The following is a 13,161-nucleotide window of genomic DNA, read 5'->3' as shown; positions in this document are numbered from 1 at the left end:
AAAAAATTAGTTATGTTGGGTACACTTGGATCTCACTGTAAGTATTTAATTTGAAAACCCAAGAGCTAAAAACTTTTTCTTCATTAGTAAAAGCAAGGACAATAGGCAATAACGAAGAGGCTTGTGTATATAATCATTCTGTCCTTTGCCAAACAATGTTCCTTACCCCTTACATGATGTGTAGGGAAAATACTGCAAGTTTAGAAAAGTCTGAAAGCAAACAAACAAACAATCAAGAAATGGGATTAAATGAAGGCAATCTATACATTTTGTTGATACAGAAATATATTAATAAATGTCCAGCAATCATTTGAAAATTGTTAACTAGCCATATTACAGGTTAGATTTCTGTCTCTTCCCCTTAGAGACTAATTCCAAAAGTCATCATTCTCAGCTACAGTTCAGGACAAGACAATCATATCTGTCAAACCATAACAACAGGAACACTAAATCCTTACCTCTTCTCCAAGAAGCAAAGAAATGCTCGTTTGAAGTTCTGAAGCTCAGCCAAGTTATGTATATCAAGATTTTATCTGGTAGACAGGCAATGGAGGAATGTTCAAATGTAATCAAAGACATTTGCTAAAGTCATAAGATTATCTTAGTATGGTTGGTTCTGTTTTTAACTAATCAAAGTTAATTTTCAATTTAGAAAACATTTTGTTTCTCCATCTGAAATACTGAACAACAGTGTTGACTATATTTATGGTGTACTTGCTAGACTCAACGGAAAGCCCAACTGGTATACCCCTGCTGGATTTGCTGGAAATCATTACCTAGAGAGACTCATCCAAAAAAACTATCATGAACTTCATACTGAAGTAAAGGTACTTGGAAATAAATAGAATTAGTCTGAAATATTTGGTCAGAGCATGTTTTAATTGAATGCAAAGTGGGAAAACAATAAAAGTAGGCTAGTTCTGTACTATTATTGAGAATTTCTTGTCTTAAACAGTATGAATTATTAGGCAGTCAGCTTATAAGAAATAGTTAGTTTTTTGGTACAAACCTTTGGCAGAGATAAGCATATAGGCCACAAAGTTTGTTTAAAACTTGAGTCTGTAGCTGAAATAAATTTGTGGCATGAAACAGCACATTATACCTATTTCTTCTACTAATCTGTAAAGATTATAAGGAGAATAAGGTAGGGTTGTTTGTCGATAAGGTGTTCTCAAACACTCAATGGCCCAGAGTTTCTGAAATTTGCAGTTATTAAAAGAAACAATGACTGAAGAACTTGACTTTCCTCTGGAAAATAACAGTTTCTAACATTATGATATGATACGAGTAAAGGGGGAAGGCTTAAGGGGAAAAATGGTATTATGTATTCAAGAAGTAGCCTTACTATTTCTCCTATGAGACTTCATGTCTGGAATGTTAACGTCTGAATATTCAAAACAAAGAATTAAGCAAGATAAGTGGTAAATTCATAACTACACAAAAGCATAACATGAAATCAGCCTAAAGAAAATTTCTTTGAAAAAAATGTAGCTAACTAGCAGATTACTGTATTTTAAAGATATATTAAGCCTTAGAAAGGAGTCCAAAAATTCCTTGAATGTTCTTTGTTATGAATAGTTTTATATTCCTATTAGTCCACAGAATAACAGGATATCTCAGACACCGTGCTAAGTAATCTATTTACGTTGAGTTTAGTTAATTGATGCACAGAGAACATGCTTAGGTTCAAGTCAGAACTGAGAATGCAGCTCTACCTCTATTATGAATTACAATGAGCTTCATCATAAAATAATGATGTTTGAAACTAAATAGAATTATTCTGAAATATTTGGTCAGACTAAATTTAAAGCTAATACAAAGTGGAGGAAAAATTACATGAAAGTAAACAAAAAGAAAAAAACAGGTTTAATTTAAGATGGTACATTTTGTCACATTTAGTATGCAAATGGCAGACATAATGAAAGTTTTTTTTACTAAAAACAGCTGCTCTGGGTTAGAACAAAGGGCCATCCATCTAAATAAGTACTTTGAAATATAGCAAAGAGTAGCTTGCTGACTGATGCAGAAGTGATTAGTTATGCAACAGGTCTGTAAATGTTGTAAGGCAGAAGAGTTCACCGTCACTTGATCACCGCTATACACTATACTCAAGATACAGTTGTATCTTGAGTTTCTTTAAAACGTTCAAACAGTACCACCTGGGCCTTGTGATCTGCCAAAATAAGCGTTAATAGTTTGTTCCATAATCTCATTTAATGAATTGTAAATCTGAGCCAGATAATCTGATGTGTCTGCCCTGAAAAGATACCTTTCAAAGTGACAACTTTCTTAAACTCCTCTACAGTGTACCCAGATGCAAACATGAATGACATTAAATAGTGTTTTTTGTTGTTGTTGTTTGTTTGTTTGTTTTGTTTGTTTGTTTGTGTTTTTTTTTTTTGTTTTGTTTTGTTTTTGTTTTTTTGTTATGACTTTGTCTTCTATTAGTACTTTTAGAAGCTTTACAAAAATACTTTTTGGTTACTATTTAACTTCTGCAAGCTGTTTTTCAAGCTGCTTTTTGGCTTGACCATCTCACACCTGAATATGAATCATTCGTTCCTCAAAACATACTGGTATATGGTCTTTTCAGCAGATAGCATAGTGCTCTAAAGCTGTTTGGATATTTATAGAATTGTTTATTTACCATACGTTAATACCTTCTATGGTTTTCATGCACATACATATCATGCACTATCAACAAGAGGAAGGTTTTTCAGCGTATATATTACAAAACACTGGAGAAAAAAAAAATACAAAACATGAATCCACTCAATCCAGAAGCTAGAGAAAATGGTTACCATAGAAAGACCTTGTGTCATATCACGGCTATAAACCACTAGCAAATGTCACAAGAAAAAAAGCCAACAGTAAGCCAGACTAATAAATAAGTAAGAATAAACCTATGTAGTTCATCTTCTCACTTTTCCATTTTTGTTTTTTGATGAACTAGAATGGGCCATCCCTTTTCAAGGTCACATTGCCCAGAGAGCTCCACGTAAATCACTTTTGTGCATACAGAAAGGTTGTGGTATTCATCTGGCAAAAATTCTGGTAATTTGGGAATAGAAAGTATTTATATTTCCAGCTGGTCAGCCTGAAAATCTATAAGAATTTGAGACATTAGGAAGGTCATGAGGAGGAACATGACTGATGCAGCTAACATTAAATCCCACCTAAAGAAATTTTAAATAATGCCAGGTTAACAAATACTAACCCTGCAGTAAGAATTAAATGTCAGTCCTATATTCATTTCAAAATATATACAAACCTAACCTCTACTCTTCAGTTCTGTCCATAGGTGTAGACATATCCAGAGGCTCTACCTGTTTGGAGAATTACTTTATTGGAAGCATGTTAGATTTCCAACTTGTAAGCTTTAATTTCAGTTAAAGGCCAAGAGCCTTTGTGTAATACACAATAAGAAGGCAATCCAAGAGATTAAATGTGTTGTCAGAATTTCTGAGTAAACCAAAATGGTTTGAATGACATATGCTACTCTAATCACTACAATATATATATATATATATATATGTATTTATATATATATATATTTCTATTCATCTGCTGGTGTTGTTGGTGAAATGGTTGAAATTCAATAAATTCTTTGTCTTCTTATGAAAAGTTTTTTGTTTTTTTTTTTTTCTCCTGTCTCCCCCTATATTCCAATTTAGCTAAGAATTTGTTCTGTGTTTAAGAGTAGGCCTTATATTCAGCTGTTTGGGGCTTTTGTTTCCTCATTTTTATATGTGTTAGCATGTTTTATTTTTTTTAATAATGGTGTTTTGGCTTTCTATCAGTATTTTGCAGACAGATTGATTTCCAATTTTAGTATTTCTTTGTTTGCAACATGTATCACATGTATCATGTCTGTATTGCAAACAATGTTATCTCCTGGACAGAACACCCATCTACATGTCTAACCATGTTCACTATTTTGGATAAATTTCTGTACCACTGTGTCTCTTTCTCAGTCTGTAAAACACAAGACAGTAAGAATGATAATGTTTGAATACAAGCATTTCTTGATAGCTTGTAATAAAAACACTATATAAAAGCAGTGGGGAAAAAGCATGGAAATATTTAAAAACAGGTATTTAAAACAAGACTGAACACCACAAAGTCAAAACACTACAGAGTATCTCAAATTTAGGGATGATCTATGAACATCCATGAGTTCCTAATTGAACTGGTTTTCTTTCTATATTAAGTTGAAACTGGCACTTTGCAATAAGAATCCACTCTCATTGTACTTATTTCTCTAATATGTTAGTTATTTTTTCCTAGGAGCTTTGCTGATTTAATGAAAATGGATTAACTAATTATTTCTCATTGTAAAGATCAGCTCAATTCAGCATCTGATAAATCTAATTTATACATAAGAGCATGTCTCAGCATCAGGAACCACAACCTGATGAATTGCAGGCTGACTAGATGGCTTAGGCTATGAGATAAAGAAAGGAAGAATTTCCCTTGTGAATTTCCTCAGGGACAGGATAAAAACATGCGGTTTGCAGCTGTATTCCACAGGCTGTGCTCAGAGTTGCTAATTACAAGGAAGGATTCCTCTGGTGCTGTGGGGATATTCATAAATGCAACTCTAAATTAAAAACACTTGTACAAAAACTCCAGACTTGGTTTTGGAGATCCAGGGGTGGTTGCTTTATGTTGAGACAGCCAGCACATTAGATATAAATGGAAGGATTTATTCACTTTGCCTTAAGAAAAGTGGGTGGAGTCTTTCTTTTCCTTCCTTCCTTCCTTCCTTCCTTCCTTCCTTCCTTCCTTCCTTCCTTCCTTCCTTCCTTCCTTCCTTCCTTCCTCCCTCCCTCCCTCCCTCCCTCCCTCCCTTCCCTCCCTTCCCTCCCTTCCCTCCCTTCTTCCTTCCCTCCTTCCCTTCCTTGATTTTGTTTGTCTTCAGAGGCTTGATTATGGTTATTAACTATTGGACAGCACTTAGGCAATGCCAGTCTGCTCTGTCCAGCGTATAATACATATGGTATTACATGCACAGATGCACAGAAAGGCAGCATCTGCTATCCCATCATCAAAAAAAAAAAAAAAAAAAAAAAAAGTTTACTAGAGTAATGGAGTAATGGGAAAACTCTGTGCTCTCTGGTTTATGTGCCTGTAAGAGAGAAATTTGGTTTGCACATGTGCAATTATTAGAACTATCTAGTCAACTACATCACAAAGATGGAACAGAAAGAAAAGCCATGGTTATTATCTGACTGTGTTGATTGATCTACTTAGAGCTTTCAGTTGCATTCCTGATATGTGACATGTACTTTTATTAAGGTGCCTGATTCAGCTACAAAGTGTGGTGAAAATAGTTCTGTTTCTAGTTATCTTGAAAGCCTACCCCAAGTAAAACGTGTAGTAAAAAATAGAGTCAGGGTTGTATATTAATTAATAAGACTATCTCAGAAATTTGATTGCATTTCTTGGAAAAAAAAAAAAAAAAAAAAAAAAAAGGAGTTGATCTAATCAGACAATGTCTATAGTAATAATAATAATTAAAAAAAAAAAAAAGAACAGGAAGGAAGATCAGTTGACTGTACTGCTCTTGTTGTTCTGTCTAGTGGTTGCCAAGTGTGATTCACTGCACCCATGAAGTTGGGTACAATGCATTTGAAAACTGAGCTGTTCTCAGGCAAATCATGCAGTAGCCCGGCACTAGCAAATTTCTGCTAAGTGTTCATGCAGCACTCAATTTAAAACTCAGAAATCTCTCAAGGCAATACACAAGACACAACATGAGAACTCTATATGAGTTCCATGAACATGCTGCAATCACACAAAGGAGAAAGAGAGAGAGGACACCATTCCAATATCATTTTTTCCTCCCTTACAAAACATGTTTGGAATCTGCATCTTGCAGTTTCCCCTGGCAACTCTCTAGTATCACAGGGTACAATGCCCCAAGGCTACACTCCATTACACTGCACCATCTTTTTTCTTTTCTCTTGCTCTGTGAGCTTTAATGAAGCCCATCAAATTTGTACAAGTGCCCTATTTACTGTACAGAGATTACGTCAAAAGAAATTGTGTTGGCTTCCTTTTAATGCCTGAAGATTGGCGAACGATCATGAAAGTCAATTGCTGTTCAGCTTGCTAAGTGATGGCATGTACTGCTGTCTTGCCTAATTACAGCAAATCAGATGTTTCCTGTTGTGGAAAACAATACTAAGAAATTACTAACTCTTGGTGTTTTAATTAAATAGTATATGTTGAGAATCAATTGAAACCAAGCATTAGAACATTAATTTCTGTTGATGTTTTCTCATCAGCTTATTATATATTTATAGATAGGTAAAGAAAAATTCAGGTGAAATTTTCAGTCTTTCAAATATACATTACTGATCATTTACATCCAGAGCTGAACTTGGACAATTATTTTCAGAAGGCTTTCTCCAAGAATGGTCTGTCAGTGGGTTATAAGGAAAAAGGTATGTCTGGTAAGCAGTGGACTAACATACAGGATGGCAGAGATAATCTACAAAGAATTTGCTGGGTTCACATAGATAGATGGAGTTGACATCACCACAAGAAACCAACATAAACTTAACCTCTGAGATCTCAGTGCTCCTATTGGAGACATGTCTGTACAGAAACATATTCTCTTAATCTCTGAGACAGTAGTTCCCTATAATGTGTTCTTACACTGAGGGATTGCTGGGACAGCACGATAACTCCTACAAACACTCTTTGTACAACTTCTATATGTAATTTCAGTTGTCCTAGTTTTCCGTCTAACTGTAGTTAGTATGACAGCCTTTGACTCTTTATAAAGGATGCACTGATTTCCTTCACTTGTCATTTCACTAAGAGGAGGGCTGGATCGATCAATCAAATCTTTACAGAGTAACATGAAGAAAATATCTATTGTTTAAGGCTCATTTACAGTGCAGAATTAAGCCTGGAAAAATGCCTTCTAACAAAAACCTAACTGGAAGACTCAACAAGCAAAAAGTCTGCAGCTTTTAATTTCCTGAGAATGAACTGAATTGAATGAGTGAAATTAAAATCATACTTGTGGCTTCGTGTTTGAGAAATTGCTTATTAAATCATAGCATTGCCCACACACCACTGATTTTGCACTTGCAGCTCAGGTAAGGAAAAAATGCCATGACAAAAGCTTCAAGAGACTGTCTTTAATAAATATGCCAGCAGCAAATCTTTGCTAACTATGAATGTGATGAACACTGGTATCAGTGTTTATCAAAATACATACCTGCTCCTGCAGAAGGTTCTAGGCAGAGGTCTCCCCTGGCATCTCTGGAGATTTCCATCCAGATTCAGCAGCAGGTGAGCTGAGGAGAACTTGAGTACATCAGGATTAGCCCTTTACTCATCTTCTGCTGTGCTCTGCTGATCAGAAGCTGTGGAGAGTTTACATGGAGGGCTTCAGGCCTTTTAGGGAGAACTGGATTAAAAAAAAAAAATTGTCTTTGAGCCTAGAATGAAGACTGAGTGGAAGACTGAGTGGAAGCACTTGGAGCACTGGAAAGAAGACTCCTGTAACTGCCATGCAGGCTTATTTGTAGTCAGAACAATGCAAAGTTCCTGGAAGGACTGAGACATATAGGGTGTATATCCATTCAAAGGGATTGTTAGTGACAAAGTCAGGTCTGTTCAGTTATTTTGTTCCAACCAATTTCCCATTCTGTCTTCTTATTCGTGATCAAGTCCTCTGTGTTTGATCTCAAACATCCGTGGTTTACTCTAAAACCAAAGGATTGCAATTTCTTTATAGTTTCTTTACAGATTTCATACATAATTTATTTCAGTGACATCAAAATGGAAAAAAAGTTGAAATATCTTCCTGGCTGCTCCTATTTAAGACAGTTTTGACGTAAATATTGTAGACTCTCCTTCCTTCCACTCTGCCTCACATTTCCTTCCTGTGCACTCCCCTTTAATATTTTCTCCTCTCTCCTGTATCCCTGTCCTCAATCCAGAGAAGTCAAAGTGTCTCATATCCTGTTCTCTGAATGCTGTTCATTTGCATGACCTCTACCACTCTTGATTACTGTAATGAGTGTCTTTAGTAATTATGATCAACCTTTTCTATTTTTCCAGAGCAATTCCTACTTTACTGAGTTTCAAATTTATAAAACATGTGTTATACTAGCAAAAACTTAAATACTTCCTCTCTTCCAGGGCAATGCTTGTACATGTCTCCTAATAAATCAGTAGCTTTCTACAATGGTCTTGAATAAACTTACAGTTGACCTGATGGAAATGACTCAGCTAAACTCAACACATCAGCCAAACAGTGGTGTCTTACCATCAGAGTGGTTCAGACACATCTGTTGAACTGTTGTACAAGGAATTTCTCTGTCCCTTGCAGCCACTTAATTTCATGAGAACCTCTGCTTTACTTAATAAATATATTCAGTAAAATATTCAAAAGCAAAAGAATTAATAAAGTCTTGAACGTGCATGTTTATTACACTTTCAAATGTTTTCTAACTACTAATTATGGATGAAATTCTCATCCTATCAGGAAGTTCATCATGCAATGAGAGAATGGAGCTATGAAGTGCAAGAAAAAATGTCTGCTTGTTCCTTCTGTTAGTTTGTGAGTCATGGCCCAGGATCTTACAGTGATAGGTGCTGAGCAAAAACAAGTAAAATATGCAGCCTTCTGTTTGAGACAGCAAACAGTTTCAAGTTGTTGGCAGTGCTGGTGGGACATACTTTTCTTTTAGAAATATTTTTCAGTATTTTAGCACATTTTAGAAAAAAATATTATGAATCTGTTCCAGCCTTTGGCCATTACTAGTATACACTGAGTATTATTACTGGGTCTAACAGATTTTTTTCCAGAAAGCAGTTGCCTACAGCAATGTGGACACATTGTCTGCAAGAACTTCAAAGGAGCCACTGATTTCTTAGGACCAGCTGTCAGCTGAATCCTGCCTCTGTGGAAGATGGCAGCTCCTGCCAAGCTGCAGCTAGTGCCATCATTCAGAAAAAAAGCCACTCACTCTATAAGCAGCTATATGGTACTGTACAAAGATCTGAACAGCTTGAAGACTTAATGAAGTAAGTCATAAAGTCTCACTTATAACGTTGTGTATAGATCTTGTCTACCTGGACACATTTCTATGATTCTTATGTCTAAGCTTGCTCTTTCAGCAGCAGCATGAAACATGGGCAAAAACAGTTGGGTAGTATGAATGTCTGTGTTGACATGGCTTATCACACATCACACTATCTCCCCCCCAAACTGTGGGGATTTCTAAATTTCATTTTTCTATGGATTTCTAAATTGCACTTTTCTATAGATTGGGAATGAGCTAGAACCAGAAAAGCTTATGTCTCTGTTAGATAAGGAGACAACAAGCACCATAGCTGGCAAGTTGATGGTTTGGAAACCTTGTCTCTGTTTTTTGAGAAACTTCTGGGAACTATCTGTGTGTCAGGTAGAAGAGGTTAGCTCTGATTTCAAATGTATACAAAAAACAGGGAGACCTGGCCACCCACTTCTTCCCACCATATTTTGTTATTTGTCCTTTCTACCCAAATCTATTCTCTATAGAACTCTGGACCTGATGGTGAAAAGGCATTTACAAAGTGGCAAGGACTTTGTAATGTGATCAGCGGGCCTCAGAGAGTACAGGAGGTGTTCCACCTGTCCTTCTACAATGTGTGGGAAGCCTGGGAAAGCATCATTGCCTCCTAAAAAAAGAGCACCAAGCAGTGGTAGGAATAGATACCTCTGGTAGCAGTAGGGGAAAAGCAGCATGATGAGCAGACAAGGTGGGATCTTCCTGCAGGCAATAACAAATTCAAGTTCTAGGGTGAATTCATCACACAAGCCAGATTTCTCTTCCTCTGCCTACTGATTGCTCTGCTTGCTCCTCTTCTTTTAGTCTGTTTACTACCAGAAGCAATGACATTTCTTTTCCTAGAACCCAACTGTACCAAAGACTCATTGTATACAATTCAGCTGAAAAGTTCAAGTACGAAATGTGAACATAACATGTGATACAGGAATGGTGGCAAACTTGAATAAGTTCTTCTGCTTCTATAGGTCTTTAGTAGGGTAGAGATGAATAACATACAGCAAAACTCAGAAATCAGTGTTCCTTCTCTGATATATGCTCATTATTTACAAAGTTGTATCCAAGTTCAGCAAGGCAAGTCTCTGGGCTTTTCATGTTTGGGTAGAAGATGCTTTCTCAGAAGATTTCTAGTGCTTCCACCCCCAGTGATACTGGAAATTCTTTCTCAAATTTTCAGTTCCAACAAATAAAAAACTTACTCTATCTGTTTTTGCTTTTGTGATTAACATATAAGGCCCTGAATCTGGGTACCTATTTTTTTTTGTATCAACCTGATTGTCTACTGTCATCTCTGTGTATTTTGCCCAGTGCCACTTCTATTCCTTAACAGTAGCTCAAAATAAAATTGTAATTGCTTATTGCCCCTATAAATGTTTATTTGGTAATTACAAATCTAATACAGCAATGAAAACAGAAGTTGTAGATAAAGACACATTGTCATAAGAAGTATAACAGCATCTTGTTTTAAAGAATTGCCCCTTCGGTCACTGTCAAACATTTTTAAAGGGAGTTTAATTTTGAATTAATTCTCTTTCAACATGCACTAACTTTGTAGTAAATTATCCTGTCCTCCTGTGACCTTGAAATTCCAGAGATGGGATGGTGTAGCTGATGGTAAACCAAAAACAATGTTTCCAGCAGGCAAGTAGCCCAGATGAAAAGGAGTAGCTAATTTTATCTGTGCCTGACATATTTGTTCTCTCTTTGGAATACATAAAGATCCCTTGGATTATATAATGGTGAATACTGTCATTTTGAACAAGAGTAAGAAATCCATTAGTGTATGTGTTTGTGTGTTTGTGAGTATACAGAGGAACAGTCCAGAGAAGATTTGTGTGTAAGTAGGGAAGTCTATGTTGGGACTTCAAAGAATAAAATCACTGTTTGTGTTAAGAAATCAGCCAAACTCATTAGACCAAAGTGTGTTTCACAGTCCTGACCAGATGACTGGATACCTCATGTATGAAAGAGGTCTGTAATGGTGCTGTTGTTTTAACCAGGCATTGCCTATCAAATCTCTCTTGATCCTTACTGTGTAGCTGAGTTAATCTCTGAGCATTTTTGAGCTCATCTCCTTCTGTGTGGTTGCGGGTGATGTGCTCGCTTTTGCCCTTGATCTGGGTCATGTTTAGCCTGTTTACGTATCTCACGCGTGAGATATTTTGTATTTAAGATTAAAAATTAGGCAGACAGAGAAGACTTAGGACTACACATAAAAATGTATCTCTTCTCCTTAATGCTTGTTCTTTCTCAAATTGCCTCTCTTTACTACTCATTTTTGCTTTTTAGTAGCTTCCATTTATGTCAGTTTTTCCCCTATTAGAGGGAAAAACTTGCTTTGTTTCACTGTACTAGGCAATCCTACTCATGACATTAAAAAAAAAAAAAATCACTTAGAAAAATATCTTAAGGGGCAATTGCAGTAGTTCTCGTGACCGGTGTTCTTTAAACATTGCAGTTTCAATTCTTAGTATTTTGATGCCATGTTTTCACTTAGCAACACAATAACTTGGAGTTTCAGATGCAAACCAAATTATAGGAGGACAGGATATGTATCAATACTTCTTAATTGCATAGAACTGAAATTGCTTTAAACAATCTTTATTTAGCTATTCTTTTAATGTGCTTTTATTAATTTTAAGGATATGGATTCAATTCCCTAGTTTGTCTTGACCTCTGTTCCTAACAGCTACTCCTGGATTATAATCAGAACCATGTACATGTATTGCCATGTATTTAGCAAACCTTGTGACTCTGAAGAGGAAACTCAGACAGTACACCAATGACAGACAAATCAAAAAGAGCTGCACTATATGTACCTTGCCATTGCAAGAATCTGGAAAGGGGACTGAATACTTTAAAGGCACAAAGCTGAGATGCCAAGCATCTGTTTTGTGGGCTGGATCTGCAGAGGTCACAGGGAAAGTTGTCTGCTCACAAAACAAAAATGTGTCTGCAAGAAGAGGGTGAGTCAGTAGCAGTAACAGGGAATATTAACTGAGGTCCTATTTGATTAAAATAATTAAAAATCAGCCTAAATCAACATAAAGCAAAGCTTTATACTCTAAACTACAGAAGGCCTTGGTAACTGTGTCTTATCTTTAATGTAGTTCAATGGCTAGGTGCCATAGTAAGTTCATAATTATTGATGTGCTAAGAAATGCCTTGATATTTATTAACTAACTAATGTTAGTTAATAGAAATATTCATAATGTCAGATCTGGTGGGTTACTGTAGGAAGAGTTTTTCTACCCTATTTGTGTATATTTTTTTTTCATCAGAGGTTTGCAGTGAAAGTACAATATACTGCATATAGTCCGGAAGAAAATATATTTATTAAGCTATTACTTACAGCTAGTGTTAAATGCTGCCTTTAAATTATTTGAGCTTACTTTTCAAATGTCCTATCAAAATTATCCACTGATAATATTTCTACATGAAAAAATGGAAAAGCTGATTCCTAAAATTTATAGGATTTTATAGGAAAGGAACCAACTTCTCAAATTATCATTTACATTTGTGCTTTCAAGTTTGCAATATATGTGTAAATGAGATAGTATTAAACATAAACAAAACAGAAAGATTTGGTAAGTTAATCAGTGCCTACAAAAGACCAGTGACACATTAAAACAAGTATTTCTATATGTAATGTGTTCAATTAAGTCCTTACATTTGAAAATATGTCTTGCTGTACTGTTTATAATAATATCATAAATGTCTTCTAAACTGTATTCAAATGTTTAAAGGATGTGAGAAACCATTAAACCTTAATCAGAGAGAGCCTATGATAAACTGTATTGCAGTCCTCTTGTTAGATTTCTTAGAACTAAGACATTTCTCACATTAGTTCTACCGGAAGATGCTCCTATTGATTTGCTATGTGCATTGGGACATATTACATTGGAGATGACAATCTGAGGAAACCATTTATTAATCTTATGAAATTTATGGGACTGAGAAATATAATCTCAGATGGATTTCTTTGTTGGATATTAATTTACACAAGTCTGTGAATTTATCTGTCAGCCAAGAGCTCATAATATCAGATAGCATTGTGTTATCTGAAGAGAGAAAAGCAAAATACTTC

This window comes from Anas acuta, chromosome 3, assembly GCF_963932015.1.
Source record: "Anas acuta chromosome 3, bAnaAcu1.1, whole genome shotgun sequence".
In the NCBI taxonomy this organism is placed as follows: Eukaryota; Metazoa; Chordata; class Aves; order Anseriformes; family Anatidae; genus Anas; species Anas acuta.
Note: the sequence above shows the minus strand (reverse complement) of the source record.